Here is a 14736-nt window from a genome sequence, read left to right as displayed (position 1 = left end):
GTTCAATAGACAGACAGACAGACCAGACCAGACCAGACCAGACTGAAGAAACGGGTTAATCTGGCTTAATACATATGGTGTGAAGAAACTGACTGGCTGACTGGCTGCTTAACAGACTGACTGACTTTGACTGGCTGGCTGGCTTCTTTACTGACAGACTGGCTGACTGGATAACTGGCTGCTTGAATGGCTGACTGGCTGACTGACTGGCTGCTTGACTGGTTGACAGGCTGGCAAAGGGAGGGAGGGGACATCCATAAAGATCTTTACAGTAAATTGATGATGCCCTCACACACTGGACATCTTGTCTTTTCATTCTTCTCTAGAAGTGGGTTTTGCAGGAGATTATTGACATGGGATTATCTGCTATAATAACAGATGCTGAGGTCATCATCAATTTACTGTAAAGAACTTTATTGATGTTACTGTGTGGTCTCCCTCCCTCCGACAGGCATCATCACTCAACATTATTACAACAAAAACACAGAGAGTCCGAGAAAACGTGTGAGAGCGAAAGAGTGTGTGTGTGTGAGAGAGAGAGAGAGAGAGAGAGAGAGAGAGAGAGAGAGAGAGAGAGAGAGAGAGAGAGAGAGAGAGAGAGAGAGAGAGAGAGAGAGAGAGAGAGAGAGAGAGAGAGAGACAGTGAGACAGTGAGACAGTGAGACAGTGAGACAGTGGGAGAGGGAGAGGGAGAGGGAGAGGGAGGAGTCTGAGTGTATCCCACAGCAGCAGTACTCAGAGGCTGAAGCAGAGCAGCAGGTTCTGTCATCTATCAGGCAATATTCTGCAGGTTACGGTAAGAAACTCTCTGTCTATATGAACAAACCTCTGTATACGGAATGGAATTAAATGAGTTACTTCATATTTACCATTGATTGAGCTGCCCTTCTTGAACAGGGCTCCCTTGTGGTCCTGCTGACTTCAATAGGAAACCCTTAAACACAACTTCTTCATCAGCAGCAGGTAAAGTGTCTGAGCAGCGATCAGATCATTGTAGGTCTATTCAAGGCCATAAATGTGTCAACATCTAGAGAGCAATGCTTACTGGTTCACACACAGTGTTAGTAAACAGATAGGTTTGTATAAACAGGTGTTCGTGTGGGCTACATGTGTGCGATAAGAAAGGGAAGATGTGTGAGTCTGACCTGGGACAGACAGACAGACAGACAGACAGACAGACAAGTATTGGTATCGTACATAGGTGTGAAGGGCCACAGTTCAGCATTATAGACAGACAGTAAAAGTATGTTCAACATTGTTCAACATATGATAGTAAAATGACACGTTGCCGCACTGCTGTATAACCACCAATTAGATATCAACAGGGTTATGCTCTCTGCTGTAAAACCACCAATCAGATATCATCATCTGAACACATCTTTGTTATGCGTCCGTCTGTCCGTCTGTCTTATCCTCCCTTATTCTGCTGAACCTCTCTCTCTCAGCCTCTCTTATCCTCCCTTATTCTGCTGAACCTCTCTCTTTCTCTCTTCTCTCTCTCTCTCTCTCTCTCTTTCAGCCTCTCTTATCCTCCCTTATTCTGCTGAACCTCTCTCTTTCTCTCTCTCAGCCTCCCTTATCCTGCTGGCCCTCTCAAACTGGACCTCTCTTGAGGAGGGAGAAGAACCATCTTCATTATTGTTTTGAAAATATAAATCTCTTGTACAATCGGGAAAGGTAGGTCATTGTTCAGGCCATAATGTTCCCTACATAATGATACAAAGCATGACATGTTATCCTTGAAATTGAGATAAGTTATTCACAAAAGGGAAAATACACAGGGAGAGAAGATGTGTATTGGGTACGGTCTGCCAAATGCTAGGCATTTGGAATTGGCCTGGTCTTTCATCAGCACACGTCCATACACTAGAGAGCAGAACCCTGCTGATATCTGATTGGTGGTTTTACAGCAGAGAGCAAAACTCTGTTATCAGAGAGCTGGAGCTGAACTCAGACCAATCAGCAGTTTCTGCATCCATTTTTTCCATTTTTCTGCATCCATTTTTGGACATAAAAATTAATGATACTGTATATTCCCTTTGATTCTTGAAGAATATAACTTATAAGTGCCTCATGAGCTTAGTTCTACAATCGTACCTCATCAAAACCCAAAATATTAGCTTGTTTTACTCCAATGTTTATAAACAAAAGCAAATGTAAACACATCTATATAGCCTTAAGATATTGTTAAACCTATACTGTTGATATCATGGTCAGTCCTTGCATCCATACCTGTGTCTTTGAATTTGATAGTGGTTCCATTTCTCCAGGCCCATCCCCCTGCTTTTTACTGAAACAGTGTTGGGGAGACGGCTTTGTTATTGTTTCAACTAATGATTGGCGCTTTAAGAATGTTACGGAGAATTGTTAGCTTTGCTAGTAAGGTGCTAGGGGTCAAGCAGTCAGGTCTGGAGGTCATTAATGAAGGCGCTAGGGGTCAAGCAGTCAGGTCTGGAGGTAATTTATGATAGAAAAAGCCCAAAAGGTATTGATGGAACCAAGACATTCTCTTTACCAGGAGTTGGAGCTACTCCCTGTAGAGGAACATTCCAGGCTACCAGAGCAGAAAATTAATAACATTAACATTGAAGTTAAACGACCAGGAGGACCAGTGTTCTGGAATTACAACTAACATTGTAGTTAAACTTCCAGGAGGAACAGTGTTCTGGACTACAGCTAACATTGCAGTTAAACTACCAGTGTTCTGGACTACAGCTAACATTATAGTTAAATTACCAGGAGGAACAGTGTTCTGGACTACAGCTAACATTGCAGTTAAACTACCAGTGTTTTGGCCTACAGCTAACATTATAGTTAAATTACCAGGAGGAACAGTGTTCTGGCCTACAGCTAACATTGTAGTTAAACTACCAGGAGGACCAGTGTTCTGGACTACAGCTAAAATTGTAGTTAAACTACCAGTGTTCTGGACTACAGCTAACATTGTAGTTAAACTACCGGGAGGACCAGTGTTCTGGACTACAGCTAACATTGTAGTTAAACTACCAGTAGGAACAGTGTTCTGGACTACAGCTAACATTGTAGATAAACTACAAGTAGGAACAGTGTTCTGGACTACAGCTAACATTGTAGTTAAACTACCAGGAGGACCAGTGTTCTGGACTACAGCTAACATTGTAGATACACTACCAGGAGGACCAGTGTTCTGGACTACAGCTAACATTGTAGTTAGACTACCAGTAGGAACAGTGTTCTGGACTACAGCTAACATTGTAGATAAACTACCAGTGTTCTGGACTACAGCTAACATTGTAGTTAAACTACCAGTGTTCTGGACTACAGCAAACATTGTAGTTAAACTACCAGGAGGACCAGTGTTCTGGACTACAGCTAACATTGTAGTTAAACTACCAGTGTTCTGGACTACAGCTAACATTGTAGATAAACTACAAGTAGGAACAGTGTTCTTGACTACAGCTAATATTGTAGTTAAACTTTCAGTAGGACCAGTGTTCTTGACTACAGCTAACATTGTAGTTAAACTACCAGTAGGACCAGTGTCCTGGACTACAGCTAACATTGTAGTTAATCTACCAGGAGGACCAGTGTTCTGGCCTACAGCTAACCTTGTAGTTAAACTACCAGGAGGACCAGTGGTCTGGCCTCCAGCTAACATTGTAGTTAATCTACCAGTAGGAACAGTGTTCTGGACTACAGCTAACATTGTAGTTAAACTACCAGGAGGACCAGTGTACTGGCCTACAGCTAACATTGTAGTTAAACTACCGGGAGGACCAGTGTTCTGGACTACAGCTAACATTGTAGTTAAACTACCAGTAGGAACAGTGTTCTGGACTACAGCTAACATTGTAGATAAACTACAAGTAGGAACAGTGTTCTGGACTACAGCTAACATTGTAGATAAACTACAAGTAGGAACAGTGTTCTGGACTACAGCTAACATTGTAGTTAAACTACCAGTGTTCTGGACTACAGCTAACATTGTAGTTAAACTACCAGGAGTACCAGTGTTCTGGACTACAGCTAACATAGTAGTGAAACTACCAGTGTTCTGGACTACAGCTAACATTGTAGTTAAACTACCAGGACGACCAGTGTTTTGGACTACAGCTAACATTGTAGTTAAACTACCAGGAGGACCAGTGTTCTGGACTACAGCTAACATTGTAGTTAAACTACCAGTGTTCTGGACTACAGCTAACATTGTAGTTAAACTACCAGGAGGACCAGTGTTCTGGACTACAGCTAACATTGTAGTTAAACTACCAGGAGGACCAGTGTTCTGGACTACAGCTAACATTGTAGATAAACTACCAGGAGGACCAGTGTCCTGGTCTACAGCTAACATTGTAGTTAAACTACCAGTGTTCTGGACTACAGCTAACATTGTAGTTAAACTACCAGGAGGACCAGTGTTCTGGACTACAGCTAACATTGTAGTTAAACTACCAGTAGGAACAGTGTTCTGGACTACAGCTAACATTGTAGATAAACTACAAGTAGGAACAGTGTTCTGGACTACAGCTAACATTGTAGATAAACTACCAGTAGGACCAGTGTCCTGGACTACAGCTAACATTGTAGTGAAACTACCAGTGTTCTGGACTACAGCTAACATTGTAGTTAAACTACCAGTGTTCTGGACTACAGCTAACATTGTAGTTAAACTACCAGGAGGACCAGTGTTCTGGACTACAGCTAACATTGTAGTTAAACTACCAGGAGGCCCAGTGTTCTGGACTACAGCTAACATTGTAGTTAAACTACCAGGAGGACCAGTGTTCTGGACTACAGCTAACATTGTAGTTAAACTACCAGGAGGAACAGTGTTCTGGCCTACAGCTAACATTGTAGGTAAACTACAAGTAGGAACAGTGTTCTGGACTACAGCTAACATTGTAGTTAAGCTACCAGGAGGACCAGTGTTCTGGACTACAGCTAACATTGTAGTTAAACTACCAGTGTTCTGGACTACAGCTAACATAGTAGTTAAACTACCAGTGTTCTGGACTACAGCTAACATTGTAGTTAAACTACCAGGAGGACCAGTGTTCTGGACTACAGCTAACATTGTAGTTAAACTACCAGTGTTCTGGACTACAGCTAACATTGAAGTGAAACTACCAGTGTTTTGGACTACAGCTAACATTGTAGTTAAACTACCAGGAGGACCAGTGTTCTGGACTACAGCTAACATTGTAGTTAAACTACCAGTGTTCTGGACTACAACTAACATTGTAGTTAAACTACCAGTGTTCTGGACTACAGCTAACATTGTAGTTAAACTACCAGGAGGACCATTGTTCTGGACTACAGCTAACATTGTAGTTAAACTACCAGTGTTCTGGCCTACAGCTGAACATTGTAGTTAAACTACCAGGAGGACCAGTGTTTTAACCTACAGCTAACATTGTAGTTAAACTACCAGTGTTCTGGACTACAGCTAACATTGTAGTTAAACTACCAGGAGGACCAGTGATCTGGACTACAGCTAACATTGTAGTTAAACTACAAGTGTTCTGGACTACAGCTAACATTGTAGTTAACCTACCAGTGTTCTGGACTACAGCTAACATTGTAGTTAAACTACCAGGAGGACCAGTGTTCTGGGCTACAGCTAACATTGTAGTTAAACTACCAGGAGGACCAGTGTTCTGGAGTACACCTAACATTGTAGTTAAACTTCCAGGAGGACCAGTGTTCTGGACTACAGCTAACATTGTAGATAAACTACCAGTGTCTGGACTACAGCTAACATTGTAGTTAAACTTCCAGGAGGACCAGTGTTCTGGACTACAGCTAACATTGTAGTTAAACTACCAGTGGTCTGGACTACAGCTAACATTGTACATAAACTACAAGTAGGAACAGTGTTCTGGACTACAGCTAACATTGTAGTTAAACTACCAGTAGGAACAGTGTTCTGGACTACAGCTAACATTGTAGATAAACTACAAGTAGGAACAGTGTTCTGGACTACAGCTAACATTGTAGATAAACTACCAGTAGGACCAGTGTCCTGGACTACAGCTAACATTGTAGTGAAACTACCAGTGTTCTGGACTACAGCTAACATTGTAGTTAAACTACCAGTGTTCTGGACTACAGCTAACATTGTAGTTAAACTACCAGGAGGACCAGTGTTCTGGACTACAGCTAACATTGTAGTTAAACTACCAGTGTTCTGGACTACAGCTAACATTGAAGTGAAACTACCAGTGTTCTGGACTACAGCTATCAATGTAGATAAACTACCAGGAGGACCAGTGTTCTGGACTACAGCTAACATTGTAGTTAAACTACCAGTGTTCTGGACTACGGCTAACATTGTAGTTAAACTACCAGTGTTCTGGACTACAGCCAACATTGTAGTTAACCTACCAGGAGGACCAGTGTTCTGGACTACAGCTAACATTGTAGTTAAACTACCAGGAGGACCAGTGTTCTGGACTACAGCTAACATTGTAGTTAAACTACCAGTGTTCTGGACTACAGTGAACATTGTAGTTAAACTACCAGGAGGACCAGTGTTTTAACCTACAGCTAACATTGTAGTTAAACGACCAGGAGGACCAGTGTTCTGGACTACAGCTAACATTGTAGTTAAACTACCAGTGTTCTGGACTACAGCTAACATTGTAGTTAAACTACCAGTGTTCTGGACTACATCTAACATTGTAGTTAAACTACCAGGAGGACCAATGTTCTGGACTACAGCTAACATTGTAGTTAAACTACCAGGAGGACCAGTGTTCTGGAGTACACCTAACATTGTAGTTAAAATTCCAGGAGGACCAGTGATCTGGACTACAGCTAACATTGTAGTTAAACTACCAGTGTTCTGGACTACAGCTAACATTGTAGTTAACCTACCAGTGTTCTGGACTACAGCTAACATTGTAGTTAAACTACCAGGAGGACCAGTGTTCTGGACTACAGCTAACATTGTAGTTAAACTACCAGGAGGACCAGTGTTCTGGACTACAGCTAACATTGTAGTTAAACTACCAAGAGGAACAGTGTTCTGGCCTACAGCTAACATTGTAGGTAAACTACAGGTAAGAACAGTGTTCTGGACTACAGCTAACATTGTAGTTAAACTACCAGGAGGACCAGTGTTCTGGACTACAGCTAACATTGTAGTTAAACTACCAGTGTTCTGGACTACAGCTAACATTGTAGTTAAACTACCAGTGTTTTGGACTACAGCTAACATTGTAGTTAAACTACCAGGAGGACCAGTGTTCTGGACTACAGCTAACATTGTAGTTAAACTACCAGTGTTCTGGACTACAGCTAACATTGTAGTTAAACTACCAGTGTTCTGGACTACAGCTAACATTGTAGTTAAACTACCAGTGTTCTGGACTAAAGCTAACATTTTAGTTAAACTACCAGGAGGACCAGTGTTCTGGACTACAGCTAACATTGTAGTTAAACTACCAGGAGGACCATTGTTCTGGACTACAGCTAACATTGTAGTTAAACTACCAGTGTTCTGGCCTACAGCGAACATTGTAGTTAAACTACCAGGAGGACCAGTGATCTGGACTACAGCTAACATTGTAGTTAAACTACCAGTGTTCTGGACTACAGCTAACATTGTAGTTAACCTACCAGTGTTCTGGACTACAGCTAACATTGTAGTTAAACTACCAGGAGGACCAGTGTTCTGGACTACAGCTAACATTGTAGTTAAACTACCAGGAGGACCAGTGTTCTGGAGTACACCTAACAGTTAAACTTCCAGGAGGACCAGTGTTCTGGACTACAGCTAACATTGTAGATAAACTACCAGTGTTCTGGACTACAGCTAACATTGTAGTTAAACTTCCAGGAGGACCAGTGTTCTGGACTACAGCTAACATTGTAGTTAAACTACCAGTGGTCTGGACTACAGCTAACATTGTAGTTAAACTACCAGTGTTCTGGACTACAGCTAACATTGTAGGTAAACTACCAGGAGGACCAGTGTCCTGGTCTACAGCTAACATTGTAGATAAACTACCAGTGTTCTGGACTACAGCTAACATTGTAGTTAAACTACCAGTGTTCTGGACTACAGCTAACATTGTAGTTAAACGACCAGGAGGACCAGTGTTCTGGACTACAGCTAACATTGTAGATAAACTACCAGTGTTCTGGACTACAGCTAACATTGTAGTTAAACTACCAGTGTTCTGGACTACATCTAACATTGTAGTTAAACTACCAGGAGGACCAATGTTCTGGACTACAGCTAACATTGTAGTTAAACTACCAGGAGGACCAGTGTTCTGGAGTACACCTAACATTGTAGTTAAAATTCCAGGAGGACCAGTGATCTGGACTACAGCTAACATTGTAGTTAAACTACCAGTGTTCTGGACTACAGCTAACATTGTAGTTAACCTACCAGTGTTCTGGACTACAGCTAACATTGTAGTTAAACTACCAGGAGGACCAGTGTTCTGGACTACAGCTAACATTGTAGTTAAACTACCAGGAGGACCAGTGTTCTGGACTACAGCTAACATTGTAGTTAAACTACCAGGAGGAACAGTGTTCTGGCCTACAGCTAACATTGTAGGTAAACTACAGGTAAGAACAGTGTTCTGGACTACAGCTAACATTGTAGTTAAACTACCAGGAGGACCAGTGTTCTGGACTACAGCTAACATTGTAGTTAAACTACCAGTGTTCTGGACTACACCTAACATTGTAGTTAAACTACCAGTGTTTTGGACTACAGCTAACATTGTAGTTAAACTACCAGGAGGACCAGTGTTCTGGACTACAGCTAACATTGTAGTTAAACTACCAGTGTTCTGGACTACAGCTAACATTGTAGTTAAACTACCAGTGTTCTGGACTACAGCTAACATTGTAGTTAAACTACCAGTGTTCTGGACTAAAGCTAACATTTTAGTTAAACTACCAGGAGGACCAGTGTTCTGGACTACAGCTAACATTGTAGTTAAACTACCAGGAGGACCATTGTTCTGGACTACAGCTAACATTGTAGTTAAACTACCAGTGTTCTGGCCTACAGCGAACATTGTAGTTAAACTACCAGGAGGACCAGTGTTTTAACGTACAGCTAACATTGTAGTTAAACTACCAGTGTTCTGGACTACAGCTAACATTGTAGTTAAACTACCAGGAGGACCAGTGATCTGGACTACAGCTAACATTGTAGTTAAACTACCAGTGTTCTGGACTACAGCTAACATTGTAGTTAACCTACCAGTGTTCTGGACTACAGCTAACATTGTAGTTAAACTACCAGGAGGAACAGTGTTCTGGACTACAGCTAACATTGTAGTTAAACTACCAGGAGGACCAGTGTTCTGGAGTACACCTAACATTGTAGTTAAACTTCCAGGAGGACCAGTGTTCTGGACTACAGCTAACATTGTAGATAAACTACCAGTGTTCTGGACTACAGCTAACATTGTAGTTAAACTTCCAGGAGGACCAGTGTTCTGGACTACAGCTAACATTGTAGTTAAACTACCAGTGGTCTGGACTACAGCTAACATTGTAGTTAAACTACCAGTGTTCTGGACTACAGCTAACATTGTAGGTAAACTACCAGGAGGACCAGTGTCCTGGTCTACAGCTAACATTGTAGTTAAACTACCAGTGTTCTGGACTACAGCTAACATTGTAGTTAAACTACCAGGAGGAACAGTGTTCTGGACTACAGCTAACATTGTAGTTAAACTACCAGTGTTCTGGACTACAGCTAACATTGTAGTTAAACTACCAGGAGGACCAGTGTTCTTGACTACAGCTAACATTGTAGTTAAACTACCAGGAGGACCAGTGTTCTGGCCTCCAGCTAACATTGTAGTTAAACTACCAGTGTTCTGGCCTCCAGATAACATTGTGGTTAAACTACCAGTGTTCTGGACTACAGCTAACATTGTAGGTAAACTACCAGGAGGACCAGTGTTCTGGACTACAGATAACATTGTAGATAAACTACAAGTAGGAACAGTGTTCTGGACTACAGCTAACATTGTAGTTAAACTACCAGTAGGAACAGTGTTCTGGACTACAGCTAACATTGTAGATAAACTACAAGTAGGAACAGTGTTCTGGACTACAGCTAACATTGTAGATAAACTACCAGTAGGACCAGTGTCCTGGACTACAGCTAACCTTGTAGTGAAACTACCAGTGTTCTGGACTACAGCTAACATTGTAGTTAAACTACCAGTGTTCTGGACTACAGCTAACATTGTAGTTAAACTACCAGGAGGACCAGTGTTCTGGACTACAGCTAACATTGTAGTTAAACTACCAGGAGGCCCAGTGTTCTGGACTACAGCTAACATTGTAGTTAAACTACCAGGAGGACCAGTGTTCTGGACTACAGCTAACATTGTAGTTAAACTACCAGGAGGAACAGTGTTCTGGCCTACAGCTAACATTGTAGGTAAACTACAAGTAGGAACAGTGTTCTGGACTACAGCTAACATTGTAGTTAAGCTACCAGGAGGACCAGTGTCCTGGACTACAGCTAACATTGTAGTTAAACTACCAGTGTTCTGGACTACAGCTAACATAGTAGTTAAACTACCAGTGTTCTGGACTACAGCTAACATTGTAGTTAAACTACCAGGAGGACCAGTGTTCTGGACTACAGCTAACATTGTAGTTAAACTACCAGTGTTCTGGACTACAGCTAACATTGAAGTGAAACTACCAGTGTTTTGGACTACAGCTAACATTGTAGTTAAACTACCAGGAGGACCAGTGTTCTGGACTACAGCTAACATTGTAGTTAAACTACCAGTGTTCTGGACTACAGCTAACATTGTAGTTAAACTACCAGTGTTCTGGACTACAGCTAACATTGTAGTTAAACTACCAGGAGGACCATTGTTCTGGACTACAGCTAACATTGTAGTTAAACTACCAGTGTTCTGGCCTACAGCGAACATTGTAGTTAAACTACCAGGAGGACCAGTGTTTTAACCTACAGCTAACATTGTAGTTAAACTACCAGTGTTCTGGACTACAGCTAACATTGTAGTTAAACTACCAGGAGGACCAGTGATCTGGACTACAGCTAACATTGTAGTTAAACTACAAGTGTTCTGGACTACAGCTAACATTGTAGTTAACCTACCAGTGTTCTGGACTACAGCTAACATTGTAGTTAAACTACCAGGAGGACCAGTGTTCTGGGCTACAGCTAACATTGTAGTTAAACTACCAGGAGGACCAGTGTTCTGGAGTACACCTAACATTGTAGTTAAACTTCCAGGAGGACCAGTGTTCTGGACTACAGCTAACATTGTAGATAAACTACCAGTGTCTGGACTACAGCTAACATTGTAGTTAAACTTCCAGGAGGACCAGTGTTCTGGACTACAGCTAACATTGTAGTTAAACTACCAGTGGTCTGGACTACAGCTAACATTGTACATAAACTACAAGTAGGAACAGTGTTCTGGACTACAGCTAACATTGTAGTTAAACTACCAGTAGGAACAGTGTTCTGGACTACAGCTAACATTGTAGATAAACTACAAGTAGGAACAGTGTTCTGGACTACAGCTAACATTGTAGATAAACTACCAGTAGGACCAGTGTCCTGGACTACAGCTAACATTGTAGTGAAACTACCAGTGTTCTGGACTACAGCTAACATTGTAGTTAAACTACCAGTGTTCTGGACTACAGCTAACATTGTAGTTAAACTACCAGGAGGACCAGTGTTCTGGACTACAGCTAACATTGTAGTTAAACTACCAGTGTTCTGGACTACAGCTAACATTGAAGTGAAACTACCAGTGTTCTGGACTACAGCTATCAATGTAGATAAACTACCAGGAGGACCAGTGTTCTGGACTACAGCTAACATTGTAGTTAAACTACCAGTGTTCTGGACTACGGCTAACATTGTAGTTAAACTACCAGTGTTCTGGACTACAGCCAACATTGTAGTTAACCTACCAGGAGGACCAGTGTTCTGGACTACAGCTAACATTGTAGTTAAACTACCAGGAGGACCAGTGTTCTGGACTACAGCTAACATTGTAGTTAAACTACCAGTGTTCTGGCCTACAGTGAACATTGTAGTTAAACTACCAGGAGGACCAGTGTTTTAACCTACAGCTAACATTGTAGTTAAACGACCAGGAGGACCAGTGTTCTGGACTACAGCTAACATTGTAGTTAAACTACCAGTGTTCTGGACTACAGCTAACATTGTAGTTAAACTACCAGTGTTCTGGACTACATCTAACATTGTAGTTAAACTACCAGGAGGACCAATGTTCTGGACTACAGCTAACATTGTAGTTAAACTACCAGGAGGACCAGTGTTCTGGAGTACACCTAACATTGTAGTTAAAATTCCAGGAGGACCAGTGATCTGGACTACAGCTAACATTGTAGTTAAACTACCAGTGTTCTGGACTACAGCTAACATTGTAGTTAACCTACCAGTGTTCTGGACTACAGCTAACATTGTAGTTAAACTACCAGGAGGACCAGTGTTCTGGACTACAGCTAACATTGTAGTTAAACTACCAGGAGGACCAGTGTTCTGGACTACAGCTAACATTGTAGTTAAACTACCAAGAGGAACAGTGTTCTGGCCTACAGCTAACATTGTAGGTAAACTACAGGTAAGAACAGTGTTCTGGACTACAGCTAACATTGTAGTTAAACTACCAGGAGGACCAGTGTTCTGGACTACAGCTAACATTGTAGTTAAACTACCAGTGTTCTGGACTACAGCTAACATTGTAGTTAAACTACCAGTGTTCTGGACTACAGCTAACATTGTAGTTAAACTACCAGTGTTCTGGACTAAAGCTAACATTTTAGTTAAACTACCAGGAGGACCAGTGTTCTGGACTACAGCTAACATTGTAGTTAAACTACCAGGAGGACCAGTGTTCTGGACTACAGCTAACATTGTAGTTAAACTACCAGTGTTCTGGCCTACAGCGAACATTGTAGTTAAACTACCAGGAGGACCAGTGTTTTAACGTACAGCTAACATTGTAGTTAAACTACCAGTGTTCTGGACTACAGCTAACATTGTAGTTAAACTACCAGGAGGACCAGTGATCTGGACTACAGCTAACATTGTAGTTAAACTACCAGTGTTCTGGACTACAGCTAACATTGTAGTTAACCTACCAGTGTTCTGGACTACAGCTAACATTGTAGTTAAACTACCAGGAGGACCAGTGTTCTGGACTACAGCTAACATTGTAGTTAAACTACCAGGAGGACCAGTGTTCTGGAGTACACCTAACATTGTAGTTAAACTTCCAGGAGGACCAGTGTTCTGGACTACAGCTAACATTGTAGATAAACTACCAGTGTTCTGGACTACAGCTAACATTGTAGTTAAACTTCCAGGAGGACCAGTGTTCTGGACTACAGCTAACATTGTAGTTAAACTACCAGTGGTCTGGACTACAGCTAACATTGTAGTTAAACTACCAGTGTTCTGGACTACAGCTAACATTGTAGGTAAACTACCAGGAGGACCAGTGTCCTGGTCTACAGCTAACATTGTAGATAAACTACCAGTGTTCTGGACTACAGCTAACATTGTAGTTAAACTACCAGTGTTCTGGACTACAGCTAACATTGTAGTTAAACGACCAGGAGGACCAGTGTTCTGGACTACAGCTAACATTGTAGATAAACTACCAGTGTTCTGGACTACAGCTAACATTGTAGTTAAACTACCAGTGTTCTGGACTACATCTAACATTGTAGTTAAACTACCAGGAGGACCAATGTTCTGGACTACAGCTAACATTGTAGTTAAACTACCAGGAGGACCAGTGTTCTGGAGTACACCTAACATTGTAGTTAAAATTCCAGGAGGACCAGTGATCTGGACTACAGCTAACATTGTAGTTAAACTACCAGTGTTCTGGACTACAGCTAACATTGTAGTTAACCTACCAGTGTTCTGGACTACAGCTAACATTGTAGTTAAACTACCAGGAGGACCAGTGTTCTGGACTACAGCTAACATTGTAGTTAAACTACCAGGAGGACCAGTGTTCTGGACTACAGCTAACATTGTAGTTAAACTACCAGGAGGAACAGTGTTCTGGCCTACAGCTAACATTGTAGGTAAACTACAGGTAAGAACAGTGTTCTGGACTACAGCTAACATTGTAGTTAAACTACCAGGAGGACCAGTGTTCTGGACTACAGCTAACATTGTAGTTAAACTACCAGTGTTCTGGACTACACCTAACATTGTAGTTAAACTACCAGTGTTTTGGACTACAGCTAACATTGTAGTTAAACTACCAGGAGGACCAGTGTTCTGGACTACAGCTAACATTGTAGTTAAACTACCAGTGTTCTGGACTACAGCTAACATTGTAGTTAAACTACCAGTGTTCTGGACTACAGCTAACATTGTAGTTAACCTACCAGTGTTCTGGACTACAGCTAACATTGTAGTTAAACTACCAGGAGGACCAGTGTTCTGGACTACAGCTAACATTGTAGTTAAACTACCAGGAGGACCAGTGTTCTGGAGTACACCTAACATTGTAGTTAAACTTCCAGGAGGACCAGTGTTCTGGACTACAGCTAACATTGTAGATAAACTACCAGTGTTCTGGACTACAGCTAACATTGTAGTTAAACTTCCAGGAGGACCAGTGTTCTGGACTACAGCTAACATTGTAGTTAAACTACCAGTGGTCTGGACTACAGCTAACATTGTAGTTAAACTACCAGTGTTCTGGACTACAGCTAACATTGTAGTTA

General features: G+C 41.7%; 1 protein-coding gene across 1 annotated transcript in view; it reads left to right on the top strand.

The window, feature by feature from the left end:
* Positions 1-668: 668 nt before the first annotated feature.
* cysltr1 (cysteinyl leukotriene receptor 1) overlaps positions 669-14736 on the top strand; it is an 85900-nt gene continuing 71832 nt past the window's right edge. The window contains exons 1-3 of the mRNA XM_046296773.1: positions 669-796; positions 898-963; positions 1571-1677. The gene's annotated coding sequence lies outside the window, so the exon portion shown is untranslated. The remainder of the gene's footprint in view (positions 797-897; positions 964-1570; positions 1678-14736) is intronic.

This window comes from Oncorhynchus gorbuscha, linkage group LG13 (assembly GCF_021184085.1).
Source record: "Oncorhynchus gorbuscha isolate QuinsamMale2020 ecotype Even-year linkage group LG13, OgorEven_v1.0, whole genome shotgun sequence".
NCBI classification, from domain to species: domain Eukaryota; kingdom Metazoa; phylum Chordata; class Actinopteri; order Salmoniformes; family Salmonidae; genus Oncorhynchus; species Oncorhynchus gorbuscha.
This window is presented reverse-complemented; position numbering and strand designations above follow the sequence as displayed.